This window comes from Schistocerca nitens, chromosome 11, assembly GCF_023898315.1.
Source record: "Schistocerca nitens isolate TAMUIC-IGC-003100 chromosome 11, iqSchNite1.1, whole genome shotgun sequence".
Classification (NCBI taxonomy): domain Eukaryota; kingdom Metazoa; phylum Arthropoda; class Insecta; order Orthoptera; family Acrididae; genus Schistocerca; species Schistocerca nitens.
Window position 1 is genome coordinate 130,582,797 of NC_064624.1, and position 21,191 is coordinate 130,603,987.

The 21,191-nt window shown below is 41.8% G+C and overlaps 1 long non-coding RNA gene across 6 annotated transcripts in view; it reads right to left on the reverse strand.

The window, feature by feature from the left end:
• Window positions 1-21,191, reverse strand: part of LOC126213544 (uncharacterized) — a 518,933-nt gene that overhangs the window by 474,062 nt on the left and 23,680 nt on the right. Inside the window, exons 2-3 of one of the 6 annotated variants that reach the window (XR_007541216.1) lie at window positions 20,189-20,393; window positions 11,713-11,869 (exon numbers count right to left, since the gene is read on the reverse strand). The exons of the other annotated variants lie outside the window; for them this stretch is intronic. This is a non-coding gene — a long non-coding RNA (uncharacterized LOC126213544). The remainder of the gene's footprint in view (window positions 1-11,712; window positions 11,870-20,188; window positions 20,394-21,191) is intronic. 6 annotated transcript variants of the gene reach the window in all.

The following is a 21,191-nucleotide window of genomic DNA, read 5'->3' on the forward strand; positions in this document are numbered from 1 at the left end:
CGCTACCATTGCTGCACGAGAGACATTCGCTAACGATATAGTGCACAGGATTGATGACGGCGATACGCATGTGGGCAGCATTTGGTTTACTGACGAAGCTTATTTTTACCTGGACGGCTTCGTCAATAAACAGAACTGGCGCATATGGGGAACCGAAAAGCCCCATGTTGCAGTCCCATCGTCCCTGCATCCTCAGAAAGTACTGGTCTGGGCCGCCATTTCTTCCAAAGGAAACATTGGCCCATTTTTCAGATCCGAAACGATTACTACATCACGCTATCTGGACATTCTTCGTGAATTTGTGGCGGTACAAACTGCCTTAGACGACACTGCGAACACCTCGTGGTTTATGCAAGATGGTGCCCGGCCACATCACACGGCCGACGTCTTTAATTTCCTGAATGAATATTTCGATGATCGTGTGATTGCTTTGGGCTATCCGAAACATACAGGAGGCGGCGTGGATTGGCCTCCCTATTCGCCAGACATGAACCCCTGTGACTTCTTTCTGTGGGGACACTTGAAAGACCAGGTGTACCGCCAGAATCCAGAAACAATTGAACAGCTGAAGCAGTACATCTCATCTGCATGTGAAGCCATTCCGCCAGACACGTTGTCAAAGGTTTCGGGTAATTTCATTCACAGACTACGCCATATTATTGCTACGCATGGTGGATATGTGGAAAATATCGTACTATAGAGTTTCCCAGACCGCAGCGCCATCTGTTGTTGAAAATTGTAACTACTGTAATTTCGAAAGTTTGTCTGCCTGAAAATGTACTGTTGTCCCAAGCATATTGCAACAAACGGTGTATTTCTATCGCTGCTCATTTAGTTTTTATTGCCGTTTCAAATATACCGGTCATTTTTGAAACACCCTGTATATATGACTACTATGCGCTCACAAACCATTCATCCAATTGCCATGAAACTTTGGTCAGTTGTTCTCCGAATGCCCGAAAAGGTATTGAACAATGTTTCAACAGTTACGTTACAGTAACATGCGTAACGCAATTGATTAGGTCAAGGCTTGTCATGCAGCGGACCCGGATTCGATATCTCTATAAAAATGAATGTATGTATGTCTGCCCTCTATGCGTTCGCAAACCATTCATTCGATTGCGATGAAATTTTGGTGATTTGTCCTCCATACGCCCACGAAGGTTCCTAGCCAAAAAAAAAAAAGAAATAAGACACATTCTTGAGGAGATGTGATGTCATAAACAACGAAATGCCACCGCGGGAAAATACCCAGATTTATGCATCCAGTATTTGAGAATGAGAGCACTTAGCGAATAGCAGTAAACGTTACATACAATTTCAAACCTTTACGGAAATTTTTCTCACTTACACCCCCCACAAAATAATGAAAGGAAAAAAGGTTGTAGCTTATTACATTTTCTCAGTACATACCGTAAATCTGCCGCAGAAGGCATGACGTTTTAATGTATTATTTTGTTGCTATTAACTCTAATCACAACATATTTCGCATACAGTATCCACATATATCAGTAAATGCGCCAGCAAATTTATGTCTCTTTACGACATATAATTAAGGAGATATGACGCGGTAAACATCGAGATGCGTGAAAAAGTGCCGCATCAGGCATGACTTTCTATTACTTCTTCACTACTAACACTATTCGCAACACGTTTCGCAAACGTGTTAAAAAAGTATATAAAACCACGCAGAACAGTACATGGCAAAACAATAACGAAGCAGACGACAATGGCTACCTTGTACAGCACAGCTATGTCATGTTGTCAGCAGTCGAAACTGCGTGCCTCCTGAAGCCTCCCGACGTTTACCGACTTCTGCCGCTTTTTTAAATAACATTATTTTGCGTTTGTTTCTGATGGATTTGGAAGAAATGGTATTGAGCTTAGCTACAAAGACCTTGTGATCACCAATCCCTGTATCAGTCATGATTCTCTCTATTAGCTCTGGATTGTTTGTGGCTAAGAGGTCAAGTGTGTTTTCGCAACCATTTACAATTCGCGTGGGTTTGTGGACTAGCTGCTCGAAATAATTTTCGGAGAAAGCATTTAGGGCAATCTCTGAAGGTGTTTCCTGCCTACAACCGGTTTTGAACAAGTATATTTGCTAACATATCGAGGGAAGGTGGAACTCCCCACCAACTATAACCGTATGAGTGGGGTATTTATTTGTTACGAGCCTCAAATTTTCTCTGAACTGTTCAGCAACTATATCATCAGAGTCTGGGGGTCGGTAGAAGGAGCCAATAATTAACTTAGTTCGGCTGTTAAGTATAACCTCCACCCATACCAATTCGCACGGAGTATCTACTTCGACTTCACTACAAGATAAACCACTACTGACAGACACAAACACTCCACCACCAATTCTGCCTAATCTATCTTTTCTGAACACCGTCTGAGACTTCGTAAAAATTTCTGCAGACCTTATTTCAGGCTTTAGCCAGCTTTCTGTACCTATAATGATTTCAGCTTCTGTGCTTTCTATTAGCGCTTGAAGCTCAGGGGCTTTCCCAGCACAACTACAACAATTTACAACTACAATTCCGACTGTTCCTTTATCCAAGCACGTCCTGTATTTGCCATGCACCCTTTGAGATTGCAGCCCATCCTCTACTTTCCCGAGGCCTTCTAGCCTAAAAAACGCCCAGTCCACGCCACACAGCCGCCAGCTCAGTGTAGTGAACTCCTGACCTATTCAGCGGAACCCGAAACCCCACCACCCTATGGCGCAAGTCAAGGAACATGCAGCCAACATGGTCGCAAAACCGTCTGAGCCTCTGATTCAGACCCTGCACCTGGCTCTGCACCAAAGGTCCGCAGTCTGTTCTGTCAACGATGCTGCAGATGGTGAGCTCTGCCTTCATCTCGTAAGCAAGACTTGCAGCCTTCACCAAATCAGATAGCTGCTGGAATCCAGAGAGAATTTCCGAGAGAATTTCCTCAGATCCAAAGCGACACACGTCATTGGTGCCGACATGTGCCACCACCTGCAGCTGGCTGCCCTGTGCTCTTCATGGCATCCGGAAGGACCCTTTCCACATCAGGAATGACTCCACCCGGAATGCACACGGAGTGCACACTGGATTTCTTACCCTCCTTAGCCGCCATATCCCTAAGGGGCCCCATTACGCGCCAAACATTGGAGCTCCTAACTACCAATAAGCCCACACTCTGCGACTGCCCGGACCTTGAAGGCTGAGAATCATCCTCTGAAACAGGGCAGTGCCTGAAACCTGTTTGTCAGACGCACCGAGGAGGCTTTCCGATCAGCCTCCGGGGACGTCTTTCGCTGCCTGCCACGCCTCGGAACGACCTCCCCATCAACCACAGGCGAGGGCTCAGCTCCACTGCGGGCAGCAACCGGGGCAACCACAGCGGTAGACCGAACTGGGGACAGACGGGACGAGGTTGACAACCCCGTGATACCCAAGTCCGGCTCCCCACAGTGGTGCCCATTGGCAACAGCCTCAAGCTGTGGGACCGAAGTCAGCGGCGCTTGCAGCTGTGAGCGAAGGGATGCCAACTCAGCCCTCATCAGAACACAGCAATCACAGTCCCTGTCCATTCTAATCGATGTTTAACAACAGTTACTGAAACACGAGTGCGTGCCTAGATAACGCAAGGGAAACACGCAAAGAATGTATGAACTAACCTGTACAAATTCCTAACGACTGCGCTACAATCTGCCTGAATGTACGATTGCAGCAACTAAAACTCGAAATTACACCTCCCATACGAAACTCACACGCAATTTAAGTAAGAATCTACGAAGTAAACACTGAAGCACGATGCTACAACTCTCAAATACTATAATACGCCCAAAATTTATGAATTAAACAATGCAAGTACCCAAAAACACGCAAAGAAATTAAGAATTAAACTATGTAACAAATAAGTAAGCTAGGAGTATACGACTTGCTGCTGGCAACTGCTTATCCAACGGTGGCAGGGAGCACACTTTGACATAGCACATGCTGATGCCTTTTTTCTTTGCCATTGAAAAAGACAGCCCACTGTTGATTAACCAACAACTGAAAGGAGAGCTGAAGTTCACCCATGGAACTGAGCAACAGTTATTTGAGAATAGCAGGATCTAAGAGTGTACTGAATAATGAAATTTAACAATTAAGTAAGTTATATATTTTCATACAAATAAAATTTACGCGATCAGATAACTAAATTTTGTTTCCTCATTCACACAAATCAACGTGTACACCGTTAATAGGACGGATAATGCCTAGTCGGAATTCCATTTCTCTCCACGTACGATTCAAGGTCTCCATGGTGACATGTTCAAGTAGATTGGAAATGTATGCCTTCAATTCCTGTAGGTCTCTAGCCCTGGTTCAATATACCGCATCCTTCACAAGACCCCAGGAAAAAATTAGTGGTGTAAGGTCAGGGGATCATGGTGCACTTGAAGTTGGACCATCTCGTCCAGTCCACCTACTCGGTAACTTTTTATATAGAAATTAAAGTACATTTAGGGGCTAGTCGAGTGGTGCCCCTGTCTTACTGGAATATGACACCAGGCTGCAGGTGTCCCAATTGTGGCACATTAAACTCTTGTAGCATGTCCACGTTAACACCACTGTTGATGGTGGTGATGAAAAAGAATGAATCGGTGATGCAACTTGGGATCAGTCTGCATCTAACATTGACCTTACAACTGTCTCTTTCCATTTCATGTGTAACACGAGGATGCTGCAAATCCTACATACAAACATTATGACAATTCAGTTTGCTGGACACATGAAATGTTGCCATAAAAAATTCAATGCTTGCATTAATCTTGCATAGAATACCCACTGCAAACTGTTCACACCTAGGTTTGTCCATAGGGTTAAATGCCTGAAGCAGCTGCACTTTGTAGTGATAGAGCCATTACCTCTTATGCACGACATTGTGCAACGTCGATCTTCTCATTTCTAACTCTCTGGCTGCCATACATGCCGATTTTATAGAACTCCTTGCGAACACCTGCCGTACCCTGTCCACATTGGCATCTGAAACCGATGGGTGACCAGCCCATTTTTATGGAGAACACTACTTGTTTCCATAAATGATGTATTCCAAGTCCGAAAGGGTCATTGCACTTTGGTATCTGATATCGTCTGTATATACCAGGCCACACACATTGAGCTTTATCCACTGGTATCCACATTTTAGCAGGTTTTCAGGTTCCATTTCGCATCAAAATTGCATGACCTGGAAGGTAAAAGAAATTTTATGAGTAATCTTGTAATTTGATAGAAACCATTTTTTAATACCTCATATAGTTTCAAAGTTAGTTAAGTCTTAAGTTGTAAGTTGTAAAGATATACACGTATACTGCAAAACAAAAAAAATTAAAAATTGCTATTCATCCACAGCTGTTACTTTTAGGCATTAGGATACAACACACTATTTGATGAAAGTAATAATCAAACTTACGAACTTGCACTATGATACTGTAATTCAACTAAGGTACAGAAGTAAGTAAAGAAACAGCTCAGAGGCCACTGTCTACCCTTGGTTCCATCTGCAAAATTCTGGAGGTTAAAGATCAAAAGTTATTCAGCTGAGTATTTTTTTTTTTTTTTTTTTTTACAGTGTAAACAGAGTATAGACTTACTTCGAGAAAAATTGGGATCGTAATAGGTCATCAATTGATAATATCCATAAGTGAAGAAAGTAAAACCAAGGATGAATCAGAACCTTTGCCAATTCATAAAATATCAAAAGCTACAGCAACACTGGACAAAGTTAACCATTGAGTGTTGAGATGTGAATATGTTGAACTAGTGATAAATGTATTAAATAAAATGGACAATACAATGTAAAAATTAGTACAAAATAAGCACTAACTACTGGTCTGTTTCTCAAACTTTTGAAAACGTTACTACATAATGGATCTTATTGTCCTGGGTGTGTCAAAACGATTATCGGGCTTTTTCGGTTTTGTAGGATATTTTTACATTCAACTTAGAATTATGAAAGAGCAATTCAAACAATTTTGTTTGTATACATGTGCAAATCCGTATGCAACCTAAGAATGTGTTAAATGAGTGAGACAGCCTTTTACGCATAAAGGGAAGGGGACAATATTTCATTTCTGTAATAATGGATGAGATCACAAACAAGTTTAATTTTTTTTTTTACAATTGTCAGCACCTTTAACCCACACTGACACAGATTCCGATTCATTGATTGTACAATGATTCCTGGTCCTCGGAACGAACGGCATTTATGGCAGGTAATATGATTTACCCATGTCTATTGTAGATCTCTGCGATGTGAAATGTCCGATAAGCGTTGACATCCCGGTTGTTAAACTTTCTACCCCTGGAATTTTGTCGACTTTTGGTCCGTGGACAAGGGCCACGGTTAATCAGCCATTACCTTGCTTCATTGGTCTGCAAGGTGATTAATGCTTGACTGTCAGAAGTGTGGGAATAAAATAAAATCTGCAACTACGAGGGTAATACCAAGAAAAAAGGTCTCCTATTTTTTACGTACATAGAGCTGTTATTTCTACAGTGGTTTACAACAGTTTACAGCTTTGACATTTAGCTATTTTTCAACATAATTACAATTTCTGTCTATTTATTTTTGTAGACACTGTGCCAGTTTTTGTATGCCCATGTTATACCAGCTTGCTGCCATGCTGTTCAGGAGGTGAATCACTTTCTGGCCAACTGTTCTTTTAACCCAGGGAACAGGTGACAGTCACTGGGCGCCAGTTCAGGACTATAGGGTGGGTGGGTGATTGTGTTCCACTGGAACTGTTGCAGGAGAGCAACAGTCTGCCGAGTGATGTGTGGGCGAGCGTTGTCATGGAGAATGTGTACACCCTCGGTTCAACATTCCTCTTCTCCGGTTCTGAATTGCCCGCTTGAGTTTTTTTCAGAGTCCCACAGTACCTGTCAGCCTTAACTGTGGTCCCAGTGGGCGTAAAGTCAACCAGCAATACCCCTTTCAGATCCCAAAAAATGGTTGTCAAGACTTTATCGGCAGACTGTGTTTGTTTGAATTTCCGCGGCTTTGGTGAAGAAGGATGCCGCTAAAGTTGTATGCTCAGATTTCGTCACCCGTGACAATTGAGTCCAGAAAGTTGGCCTGTTTGGGTGCAAGGCGGCGAAGAAATGCACGGGAAGCATCAACTCTTTGTCGCATGCGGTCCTTGGTCAGCATCTTGCACACACCTTCCGGTAGATCAATGTTTCCGTTAAAATTCTACGAACATTTTTGACATCCATGCACGACTCACCATACACTTCCGTCAATTCGTGATGGATTTCAATTGGCACAATCCCTTTTGCATTCAAAAAACCGAGTAACTGCACGCAATTCGCACTTGGCGGTAACATCCAACAGGAGCTACATTTTTAACGGCTGCCAAGCCAAGACTGAGTGCCTCAGAAAATTTGCACTCTTTATTGCCTATTAATAAAATTAAATATATGATCCACAAAACCAGTAAAGACAAGAAACAAGCAAGACAGTACACATTTCTTCAATCCTGAAGTCTTAGCATTTTTTCCTCTAATCCTGCTACAGCTTTACATGGTGTGCTTTCCTTTCTGCAAAAGAATCTATTACCTCATCAAAGTCCGCCAAATATTTTGTACAGGAAAACTCAATGTTGTCCTCTAATACTAGAAAAGCTGTTAATACAAGTAGTGCCTAAGACTGGTGCGGTTTCTCAGTCTGTTTACGTGAATTTTGTCACTGTCTGCTAGATAAAACTAAATAGGCCTGCCTAATATTTCAGCAATTGTAACACACACCTAATAAATGAGACTGTTATGGTACAAATGGTCATTTTTATAATTCGACAGAATATAATTCACGAAGTACCAATATTTAATGACAAGCAAAAAGTTGTATGTTAGGAAATAGTTTCACATTTCATTCATACTCTCTGGCTTCTGAAGTATGAGATCAGAAAGTAGTAGTACAAAATTTTTATATAAATTTGGGATCATTTCGTATTCTTCCACAATTTGTGTGATGTCCTCGTTTTCTTCTCCTTCCTCGTTCTAACAATCTTGTCATCACTAATTCTGTAACTATGCCTGCCAGTGTCAAAACTACTTGTCCGCTGAACTTCATTAACCCGGCCACAACCACCGGTTTAGTTACACCGCATTTATTCTCCGGTTAGGAGTTATTACGCGTGCGTGCAACACGTTTTCCGCGCTACTCCCAGAACAGGACTTTAGCGGCTCCTAGCTGGGGATTGTACAACTGGCAAGGAGATAATACATAATCTTTGTTACCTGTTATTCCTGTTAGTCATCTATTTCCACTCTGGTAGTCTGAATATATGGATTTCGCTAGTAATTATAACAATGCTGATGATTTGCAAACCCAGTCAACCACATATACAGCGATTGGCATTCACCCGTTTGGCTTTATTCTGCTCAGCTCGTATAGCCCCATCCCCTTTTGTCTGCAGGAAAATTTATTTCTAGATTCATGTAGATGCAACTGAGATTCCCCTGGCAGATATATCACGTACATTATGCACACATTCAAAAATCAACTTATAATTCATTTAGAAATCAACTTTGAATATGTTCAAAAATGGGTTTCAATACCATAAGAATAAGCGATAGGCCAACGTGTGCTAAATGCTAGGCACTTTGTGAAACAAGGTCTTTTTCCTTAAGGATACGAATTTGGTGTAGTGAGCTTTAATCACTTTTTATAATGAGGTGGATGTTGTTACTGTGATTAAGACTAAATTATGGTTAAAATTCGGCCCACCAAAGTAATCAGTAAATCTCTGTTCCTCACAGTGAATCCCGTAGCTTTGACATAACCCTCCACACCTATCCAGGGTATCCTTTCATCCACGAGCAGTGCATTAATTTCCGCTACATTTACATTATGAGGCACTGGGAGATGGCACTCTTCTGCACCGTCTAGCAACTGTTTCATTACTAAAATGTTATATGCTCCTTCACAACACAAGAAGATTTGTGACTGCTTTGCGCTTTCTGAATACAATAATACACAGCCTCCTTCCCTTTAGACTGCACACTCCACTGCACGTTTTGCTTTTGCTGTCCCAGTACTAATGTTGTGCTGCAGTCTACTGTGATTTAATACCAAAATGTTCATTGCAGCATGCTTGAACTTGCGTGGCATCAATGAACCACAAAATACTATTCTCATCTAACGAAAACTGTAGCACCCACAAACTTCCAACCAACTGTTAAAATGTTTTCAAATCTTACCGCAAAATTTTCTTGCTCTGGTCTCCCACAAAAAAATGTAAAGTGAAAAAGTTTGTCAAATAATACATTTCAAATGTTGGTTTGCTACAAATTCCAAGACACACATTTTAATTTATTACCTCACTGTTACTGATTCTATTGGCCAGAAAGTTTCCACCTGTTATCAACATGTGCTACTGAAGCCAATTATAAAATTGTGTTGTACAACACCAAATTTGGGAGGTATGGCATGATAAACATTGATTAGTGTGAAAAATAGCACAACATTTTCATTGGGCTAATGAAAGATGTAAGAAGATAGTTCTCATATCACTATCGTGTACAGTTGTTGAATTATAAAACACACAACTTTCAATTTTTTTTGTTTGTACACGCACTGCCCTGCGTCTAGAAAAACATTTCACACAGTGTCCTGTGGGCCACTTCGGACAGCAAAAGACAAGCGCATTCCACAGGTGATAAGTTTTTCCACATCTAGGAAAATGTAGCTTTAGTATTAAAAATTTCTGACCATTCCATAGTAATGATGATTTATAAAGTGGGGAAGTAACTTCGCGTTATAAAATTTATAAAGCGGAGTTGCATCAAGTTGAAGAATAAATTAATAATTACTAACCTAATATTTTTTTTTGAAGTGCTGTGAAACCCTAATGTAAATATTTTAACCTCCACCTGTCTACTGCCTGCTATGAAGGCTCGGACGCCCACTAGTGGGTGCTACGGACCAAGTTGACCATCTGTGCTGATTAATAAAGTTTTCTCACAAGCAGTGTCAAGTGCTGTATATGTAACAGAAACTCCTGTACGCAGAAAAAACATGCATGAAGGCATAACTAGTTAAAACTTGTTCATTGGTTACCATTTACTGTCCACCCACTGGCTGCCTATAACTCAACAAAGAGAAAGGATGTCAACATATTAGTTTCACAAAACAAGTGACGTGCATGGATGTTACTTTGCAAGTTTCAGCTGAGGATACCAGCACTATCCAAACAGACTGGCCCACAAGTAGCCTGCTGGATACACGGCTGGATACACGGCTGGATACATGGCTCAGCAGTGAGTATTTCATCAGCAATATCTAAAATCTTTGTTATTGCTTGCATGAAATAATGGAAAAACTACTGTCACTCAACCAAAAATTAATGGTTTTCTTTTTTTTACAACTTACAGATGAGAAAATTAACTATGCTACAAAGTGTCACACTAGATGTGGGGGATGTGACTATTTACTACGACAAAGACCACAAATTCTGGCACAGGAGCTGAGAAATTATATATCAAAATTACAAGCTTTATATGAACAATGGAGGCCACTACAAATACAAGCTCAATCAGCAGAAGTTCATAAGAAAACACAGTTCCTTTTCCTTCACAATAACTTCTTGGACATAGCACACACTGATGCTTTTTACATTGCTACTGAGAAAGATAGCGCACTGTTGATTTACCAACAACTGAAAGCAGAGCTGAAGTTCACCCATGGAACTGAGCAACAGTTATTTGAGAATAGCAGGATCTAGAGTGAGCTGAATAATGAAATTCAACAATTCAGTGAGTGATCTATTTTCATACAAATAAAATTTACGCGATCAGATAACTAAATTTTGTTTCCTCATTCACACAAATCAACGTGTACACCGTTAATAGGATGGATAACGCCTAGTCTGAATTCCATTTCTCTCCACGTACGATTCAAGGTCTCCATGGTGACATGTTCAAATGGATTGCTAATGTTTGCCTTCAATTCCTGTAGGTCTCTAGCCCTGGTTCGGTATACCGCATCCTTTACGAAACCCCAGAAAAAAATTTGTGGTGTAATGTCAGGGGATCATGGCGAACATCAAGTTGGACCATCTCGTCCAATCCACCTATCCGGAAACTTTTTATTTAGAAATTGAAGTACATTTAGGGGCTAGTCGAGTGGTGCCCCTGTCCTACTGGAATATGACACAGGCTGCAGGTGTCCCAATTGTGGCACATTAAACTCTTGTAGCATGTCCACGTTAACACCACTGTTGATGGCAGTGATGAAAAAGAATGAATCAGTGATGCAACGGGGGACCAGTCTGCACCAAACGGAACGACTGTCTCTTTCCATTTCATGTGTAACACGAGGATGCTGCAAATCCTACATACAAACATTATGACAATTCAGTTTGCTGGATACACGAAATGTTGCCATATCAGAGAAAGGAATCTGTTCCAAAAAGTCAACGATTGCATCAATCATGCATAGAATATCCACTGCAAGTTGTTCGCACCTAGGTTTGTCCATAGGGTTAAATGGCTGAAGCAGCTGCACGTAGGGATAGAGCCATTACCTCTTATGCAAGAAATTGTGTAACGTCGATCTCATTTCCAACTCCCTGGCTGCAGTACATACAGATTTTATAGAACTCCTTGCAAACGCTTGCCGTACCCTGTCCACAATGGCATCTGAAACTCATGGTGACCAGCCCTTTTTTTTTTAATGGAGAACACTAACTGTTCCCATAAATGATGTATTCCAAGTCTGAAAGGTTCGTTGCATTTGGGCATCAGGTATCGTCTGTATCTACCGGGCCACACACACTGAGCTTTCTCCAGAGGCGTCCACATTTTATCATGTTTTCAGGTTCACTTTTGCATCAAAATTGTATGACCTGGAAGGTAAAAGAAATTTTACGAGTTATCTTATCATACACTAGAAACCATTTGTTAATATCTCGTATAGGTTCAAAGTTACTGAAGTCTTAAGTTGTGAAGATATACATGTATAGTGCAAAATAAAAAAAAATAAAAATTGCTATTCATCCAAAGCTGTTACTTTTAGGCATTAGGATACAACACACTATTTTATGAAAGTAATAATCAAACTTACCAACTTGCACTATGATAATGTAATACAACAAAGGCACAGAATTAAGTAAAGAAACATCTCAGAGGCCACTATCTACCCTTGGTTCCATCTGCAAAATTCTGGAGGTTAAAGATCAAAAGTTATTCAGCTGAGTATTTTTTACAATGTAAACAGAGCACGGACTTACTTCGAGAAAAATTGGAATCGCAGGTGGTCTTCAATTGAAGATATCGATAAGTGAAGAAAGTGAAGACAAGGATGAATCTGAAGCTTTGCCAGTTTGTACAATATCAAAAGCTACAGCAACACTGGACGAAGTGTCTACCATCATCAGTTATTTTGCTCCTTCACTACTTTAAGTGTCTCATTTCCCAATCTAATTCCCTGAGCATCACCCGACTTAATTAGACTACATTCCATTATCCTCGTTTTGCTTTTGTTGATGTTCATCTTATATCCTCCTTTCAAGACACTGTCCATTCCGTTCAACTGCTCTTCCAAGTCCTTTGCTGTCTCTGACAGAATTACAATGTCATCGGCCAACCTCAACGTTTTTATTTCTTCTCCATGGATTTTAACACCTACTGCGAATTTTTCTTGTTTCTTTTACTGCTTGCTCAATATACAGACTGAATAACATCAGGGACAGGCTACAACCCTGTCTCACTCCCTTCCCAACCACAGCTTCCCTTTCATGTCCCTCGACTCTTATAACTGCCATCTGGTTTCTGTACAAATTGTAAATAGCCTTTCGCTCCCTGTATTTTAACCCTGCCACCTTTAGAATTTGAAAGAGAGTATTCCAGTCAACATTGTCAAAAGCTTTCTATAAGTATACAAATGCTAGAAATGTAGGTTTGCCTTTCCTTAATCTAGCTTCTAAGATAAGTCGTAGGGTCAGTATTGCCTAACGTGTTCCAACATCTCTGCAGAATCCAAACTGATCTATGCCGAGGTCTGCTTCTACCATTTTTCCATTCATCTGTAAAGAATTTGCGTTAGTACTTTGCAGCTGTGACTTATTAAACTGATAGTTCGGTAATTTTCGCATCTGTCAACACCTGCTTTCTTTGGGATTGGAATTATTATATTCTTCTTGAAGTCTGAGGGAATTTCGCCCGTCTCATACATCTTGCTCACCAGATGGTAGAGTTTTGTCAGGACTGGCTCTCCCAATGCCATCAGTAGTTCTAATGGAATGTTGTCTACTCCCGGGGCCTTGTTTCGAGTCAGGTCTTTCAGTGCTCTGTCAAACTCTTCACGCAGTATCGTATCTCCCATTCCATCTTCATCTACATCCTCTTCCATTTCCATCATATTGTCCTCAAGTACATCGCCCTTGTATAGACCCTCTATATACTCCTTCCACCTTTCTGCTTTCCCTTCTTTGCTTAAAACTGGGTTTCCATCAAAGCTCTTGATATTCATGCAAGTGGTTCTCCTTTCTCCAAAGGTCTCTTTAATTTTCTTGTAGGCAGTACCTATCTTACCCCTAGTGAGATAAGCCTCTACATCCTTACATTTGTCCTCTAGCCATCCCTGTTAAGCCATTTTGCACTTCCTGTCTATCTCATTTTTGAGACGTTTGTATTCCTTTCTGCCTGCTTCATTTACTGCGTTTTTATATTTTCTCCTTTCATCAATTAAATTCAATATTTCTTCTGTTACCCAAGGATTTCTACTAGCCTTCGTCTTTTTACCTACTTGATCCTCTGCTGCCTTCACTACTTCATCCCTCAGAGCTACCCATTCCTCTTCTACTGTATTTCTTTCCTCCATTCCTGTCAATTGTTCCCTTATGCTGTCCCTGAAACTCTGTACAACCTCTGGTTTAGTCAGTTCGTCCAGGTCCCATCTCCTTAAATTCCCACCTTTTTGCAGTTTCTTCAGTTTTAATCTACAGTTCATAACCAATAGATTGTGGTCAGAGTCCACATCTGCCCCTGGAAATGTCTTACAATTTAAAACCTGGTTCCTAAATCTCTGTCTTACCATTATATAATCTATCTGACACCTTTTAGTATCTCCAGGATTCTTCCATGTATACAACCTTCTTTCATGATTCTTGAACCAAGTGTTAGCTATGATTAAGTTACGCTCTGTGCAAAATTCTACCAGACGGCTTCCTCTTTCATTTCCTAGCCCCAATCCATATCCACCTACTACGTTTCCTTCTCTCCCTTTTCCTACTCTCGAATTCCAGCCACCCATGACTTATAAATTTTCGTCTCCCTTCACTACCTGAATAATTTCTTTTATCTCATCATACATTTCTTCAATTTCTTCGTCATCTGCAGAGCTAGTTGGCATATAAACTTGTACTGCTGTAATAGGCATGGGCTTCGTGTCTATCTTGGCCACAGTAATGCGTTCACTATGCTGTTTGTAGTAGCTAACCTGCACTCCTATTTTTTTATTCATTATTAAACCTACTCCTGCATTACCCCTATTTGATTTTGTATTTATAACCCTGTCTTCACCTGACCAAAAGTCTTGTTCCCCCTGCCACCGAACTTCACTAATTCCCACTATATCCAACTTTAACCTATCCACTTCCCTTTTTAAATTTTCTAACCTACCTGCCCGATTAAGGGATCTGACATTCCACGCTCCGATCTGTAGAATGCCAGTTTTCTTTCTCCTGATAACGACGTCCTCTTGAGTAGTCCCCGCCTGGAGATCCGAATGGGGGACTATTTTACCCAAGAGGACGCCATCATCATTTAACCATATAGTAAAGCTGCATGCCCTCGAGAAAAATTACAGCTGTAGTTTCCCCTTGCTTTTAGCCGTTCACAGTACCAGTACAGCAAGACCATTTTGGTTAGTGTTACAAGGCCAGATCAGTCAGTCATCCAGACTGTTACCCCTGCAACTGCTGAAAAGGCTGCTGCCCCTCTTCAGGAACCACACGTTTGTCTGGCCTCTCAACAGATACCCCTCCGTTGTGGTTGCACCTACGGTACGGCCATCTGTATCGCTGAGGCACGCAAGCCTCCCCACCAACGGCAAGGTCCACGGTTCATGGGAATTGTTACATCTAAATATTTGCACGTGTTGCCCGATTATGACACTAACTCACTGATATTAAATATATTTTTGTTTTGTGAAGCGCACAATTTTACCTTTCTGAACATTTAGAGCAAGTTGTCAATCTTTGCAACACTTTGCTATCTTATCAATAGCTGACAGAATATTTATGCATCTTCTTCCAGACAGTACTTCATCACAGGTAACTGCACCACCTGCGAAAGTCTGAGGTAAGTATTAATATTGTCTGCAATCGCATTAATATACAATACGAACAGTAACGGACTCAACACCCTTCCCTGGCACAAACCTGAAGTTACTTCTACATCTGACAATGACTCTCCATAAAAGATAACATGCTTAGTCCTCCCTACTGAAAAGTCCTCAATCCAGTGGCAAATTTCTCATAAATACAGGGCTATTACAAATGATTGGAGCGATTTCATAAATTCACTGTAGCTCCGTTCATTGACATATGGTCACGACACACTACAGATACATAGAAAAACTCAAAGTTTTGTTCGGCTGAAGCCGCACTTCAGGTTTCTTCCGCCAGAGCGCTCGAGAGCGCAGTGAGACAAAATGGCAACAGGAGCCGAGAAAGCGTATGTCGTGCTTGAAATGCACTCACATCAGTCAGTCATAACAGTGCAACGACACTTCAGGACGAAGTTCAACAAAGATCCACCAACTGCTAACTCCATTCGGCGATGGTATGCGCAGTAAAAGCTTCTGGATGCCTCTGTAAGGGGAAATCAACGGGTCGACCTGCAGTGAGCGAAGTAACGGTTGAACGCGTGCGGGCGAGTTTCACGCGTAGCCCGCGGAAAATTGGCGCATGCCAGAACTGGAGACCGACAGCGCCGACTTCATCTTTCAACAGGATGGTGCTCCACCGCACTTCCATCGTGGTGTTCGGCATTTCTTAAACAGGAGATTTGAAAACCGATGGATCGGTCGTGGTGGAGATCACGATCAGCAATTCATGTCATGGCCTCCACGCTCTCCCGACTTAACCCCATGCGGTTTCTTTCTGTGGGGTTATGTGAAAGATTCAGTGTTTAAACCTCCTCTACCAAGAAACGTGCCAGAACTGCGAGCTCGCATCAACGATGCTTTCGAACTCATTGATGGGGCATGCTGCGCCGAGTGTGGGAGGAACTTGATTATTGGCTTGATGTCTGCCGAATCACTAAAGGGGCACATATCGAACATTTGTGAATGCCTAAAAAAAGCTTTTTGAGTGATTGTATGTGTGTGCAAAGCATTGTGAAAATATCTCAAATAATAAAGTTATTGTAGAGCTCTGAAATCGCTTCAATCATTTGTAATAACCCTGTATATAGTGTTACAACCATGAGCATTATTTACCTGTGAGATTAGATGCTGTGAGTTGATGTTAGTCAAGAATGCATTAGGTGACAAAGACTTGAATAACTGACACCTCACCAATTTTGAACCAAGTCAAATTATATGGCTACCAGAAGCTGGACGTTCCTTCTGCAATACTGCAGAAAAGACTTGGCAGTAACGCAGCCACTGTAAACGACTGCTGTCAGTGGTGGTCACAAGAATGTACATTCACAAGAAGACTGGGCTCTCGGCGGACACCTGCCACTACTGAGAGGGAAGACAATTGAGTTTGGCGTACGGCTGTGGCACATCGTATTACATCTGCAGCAGCAAGGGGCAGCAGTTGGCATCCCAGTTACACAACGAACTGTTACAAATCAGTTACTTCGAGGACAGCTCCGAGACAGGTGCCCTGTAAAATTCATTTCACTGACTCCAAACCACTGCCATTTGTGACTTCAGTGATGTCCAGCAAGAGCTCATTGGAGGTCAGGGTGGAGGTCTGTCGTGTTTTCTGAGGGAGGCTGCTCCTGTCTCTGTGCCAGTGATTACCTCGTTTCGGTTAGGAGAGGGCCAATTGAGGGCCCGCAACCAACCTGTCTGGATGCTGGACCTACACCCGGAGATACGATTTAGCGTGCGATTACATATGACAACATGAGCACTCTCGTGCTTACTCCACGCACCGTGACTGCAAATTCGTACAAAGATCTGGTGATTCAACCTGTTGTACTGGCATTCACGAGCAGCATTCCAGTGGGCATTTGCCAACAGGATAACGTTCGCCCGCATACCACTGTCGTAACCCGACGTGCTCCACAGCGTGTGTTACCGTGTCGTCTTGGCCTGCTCAATCACATCTGTCTCCAATGGAGCACATACGGGACAGCATCGGACGACAACTCCAGCATCAGCCACAAACAGCATCAACCGTCCCTGTATTGACCAACAAGTGCAACTGGCATGGAACTCCATCCCACAAACTGACATCTGACTGTGTGTGTGTGTGTGTGTGTGTGTGTGTGTGTGTGTGTGTGTGTGATTCCAATGAGAGCCTTTCTGGCCAAAAGGAAAGCTAACTTGTTTGATAATCTTGATGTTATGCCTATCTGCAACTCTGCATCTATGCTACATGGTGAGTAGCAATCTATCCTTTCCATAATATTATGATCATTCCATCCTGGATTTTCCATTGTTTTATTATTGTTCAACTATTACAGCAATTGACAATGTTGAACACACAGCACATTAAGCATTGCGAAAGAGTAGTGGGTTAAAAACCAAAACTAAAAAAATTATGTAACTATCTTTCATTCCCTTCACATCACAGAATTGGTGGGCAACTAACAAACTGCACATTGAGGAGCTCATTACTGAATCACAAAACAATGCAAAAACAAGCAGCTGATCAGAACGGGGCGGCTGATCATAAAAAGAGAAAACTGGGCAGTCAAAACATATAAACAAGAACATCAAATAAATCAGATAGAACAGTTTTCTAGAAAGCAACCTAGAATCAGTAGGAAATGCATCTAGAAACTACTTCAATAAATATTTGTAAAAATCTAACAAGTATCATTTCAACTTCACGAAATAACGTCATATATGGTTTCCATTTACATGTTTACAAGTATCGAGTAACAAGAGTCAAACATGTTGAAAAACACTAAATAAAGCCCCCATAAATGTATGGCATTTCAAACGCTTTATGAAACTGTCATCATCTGCCTTTACTGCTAAGCCACTAATGAATGTCATTAACACATCCATAGCAGGCAGTTTTTCCTGGGAGTTTAAATTTCAAGGATACAGTGAAACTCCACAAGGGTCCGTCCATGCTCTAACCTCCAAGCGTACTTTAGTAACACCCCTCACAAGTAGCACAAGAAGTTACAATAGCAGATCATCTGATTAATATGGCCCAAAACTACAATGTTTTCATTATTACAATATTAAGTTTAAACTGAAAGAAATATTAAGTGAACTGAAGTCACCAAAACTGTGTCAGCCTCATACGAGGACATAACAATGTTGTAAACCTATCCGAATTCTTAGAGAGAATTAAAGAAGAAAAACGCACGCGCGCGCACTCCGCACGCACACTCCGCACACACGCACAGAGAGAGAGAGAGAGAGAGAGAGAGAGAGAGAGAGAGAGAGAGAGAGAGAGAGAGTGGTATGCCAAAGTTAAGACCAAATGTAATTTTCAAGTGATGTGTCACTGGCAAATAATATAGGAAGATGAAACTTTGAATATACATAGAAAGAACTGCTCCGTGATAGTACAATAGGTAACTGAAAGCAACATGCTATAATAAAAAAATGACACTTTTACTCAAAGGCAAAAATTACACTCAAGCTACAACAAATTATGTCAGTCACTTGGACATGGATCTTAACCATTCAGCCACTTGAATATATGCGTGCAATTCTTTCCAGAAAATTTTTTGACCTGCTGTTTTATCACATCAGATATAATTTCTGTATTTTTGCATGTCAGAAGTCAACCATCCCACCATGAAGCACTCCTGTTAGAGAAGGGATGTAGTCTTTTGTCCCTATTGTTCGATCTATATACAGAACAAACGGGGATGGTAATGAAAGAAAGGTTCCAAGATGGGTTGAAATCCAGGGTCAAGAATATCAACGATAAGATTAGTTGATGACATTGTTATCCTCACAGAAAGTGAAGTGAAGTGAAGTGAAGTAATGCACGATCTGTTGAGTGGAATGATTAACCTAATGAGCAAAGGACTGATAAGAAATAAGGTTATCCACAGAATCACCTACAGACATTCCTCCAGAACCTCAACACCTTCTCCCCATTTACTTCACTGCTCCTTCTCCATCCAACACGCCACCATTCATGATCTCTACCACCACCTCAAGGATGGCCACATTGGTACCTCCATCCAAATCTAAAGTACCAAGAATACATCCGCTTCAGCAGTTGCCACCCATTCCACACCATTCTAAAGTACATTCCGCACCTTTTCCAGAAACACATCTCCCAGGCCTGATCCCGCCAGTCATCTCCCACAGCTCACAAATCCACAGTCTGGTCACAAAGGGGCTCTCCCCTCACGACTGGAGAAACTGAATCACATTCTCCACCAGGGTTTCGATTTCACCTCGTCGTGTCGTGGAATGAGGAATGTCCTATCCACTATCCTCACAGTGGTATTCTGCCAACCACTGAATCTTCCTGTAATGCCCCTGTAATAGACCCAGATGCATGTCCTGTCCCATACATTCTTCCACTACCACCTGCTCCAGTCTCGTCACTGGAATCTCCTACCCCATAAAAGGCAGAGCCACCTGTCAAAGCAGCCGTGTGATCTACAAACTAAGCTGCAACCACTGTGCTACATTCTAAAAAGGCACGACAAGTTGTCTGTCTGGAAGAATTGCCACCACCATACTGTTGTCAGGAGACAGCTGGACTACACATTTGTTGATCATGCTATCCGACAAAATGTGTTTCACTCTAAGGAATGCACCATATAGATCCTTCCTACCGAGATCAACTTTTCTGAACTGGACAGGTGGGAACGCTTCGTATGACACACTCTTCGTTCCCGCGATCCCCCAGTCCTCAACCTTTGCTAGTCCGTGTCCTCCTTATGTTCATCCCTTCCCCCGACCCCAGTCCAGCACACAAACACCTTCTATCCTGCCAATGCACCAAAGGGCCCTTTCCTCTTCTATATTGTTCTCCACTCAGCCAAGCACTACCTACCAATGCACCTGTGACGGTCCAACACACACGGACGGCATCCACGATGGGCCCGGATGCTGCTACGGAGTCTCTGATACCCCCACGTGTGGTGAGGGTAGCCAACAATTTAACTGTATGTGGTGATGGCGCCGGACGCATCACGGACAGGTTGTGATGTATGTTGTTGCTGCCTCAATGCCACCTCCAGATGGCTCCCTCAAATTTTCTGCAAGGAAAAATAATGAATCCTGTATATATTAGATTTTTGGGAACAAGAGCTTTACACTACTATGAAATCTTATCTAGATATGACAATATTTATGCGGCTTCTTTCAGATGGTACTTTACTATAGATAACTGCATTATCTGCAAAATGTCTCAGGTTACTATTAATATTGTGCACAAGGTCAAAAACAACATGAACAGCAAGGGTCCCGACACTATCCTGGGGCATACCCAAAGTCACTTCTATATCTGGAGATGACTCTCCATCCACGACAACATGTGTTCTCCATACCAGAAAGTGCTCAATCCAATCAAGTTTCACTTGATGCCCCATATGACCATACTTTTAACAATAAGCATAGGTTTGGTACTGACTGTGAGCCAAATGCTTTTCAAAAACCAAGAAATGCTGCCTCTAAATCGATGCCTTGATCAAAGCTTTCAGTATGTCATGTGAGAAAAGTGCAAGTTGGGCTTCACCTGATCAATGTTTTTGGAATCCGTGCTGGTTGGCACCTAGGTGCTCTTCTGTTTGAGATACCTCATTATGTTTGAGCTCAGAATATGTTCTAAGATTACACAACAAATCTATGTCAAGGGTATTGGACAGTAATTTTATCTATCACTTCTACTACCCGTTTTTGACCAATAGATTATAGTTAGAAGGGGGACTAGCTCAGTATAGAATATGACAGAGATTCACACCGCCCTGGAGCTCTGTTCAGTTTTAACAATTTCAGGTTTTAACTGAACACTACGGACACCAACATTTATTTCACTGATCTTTCCAGAGATACAA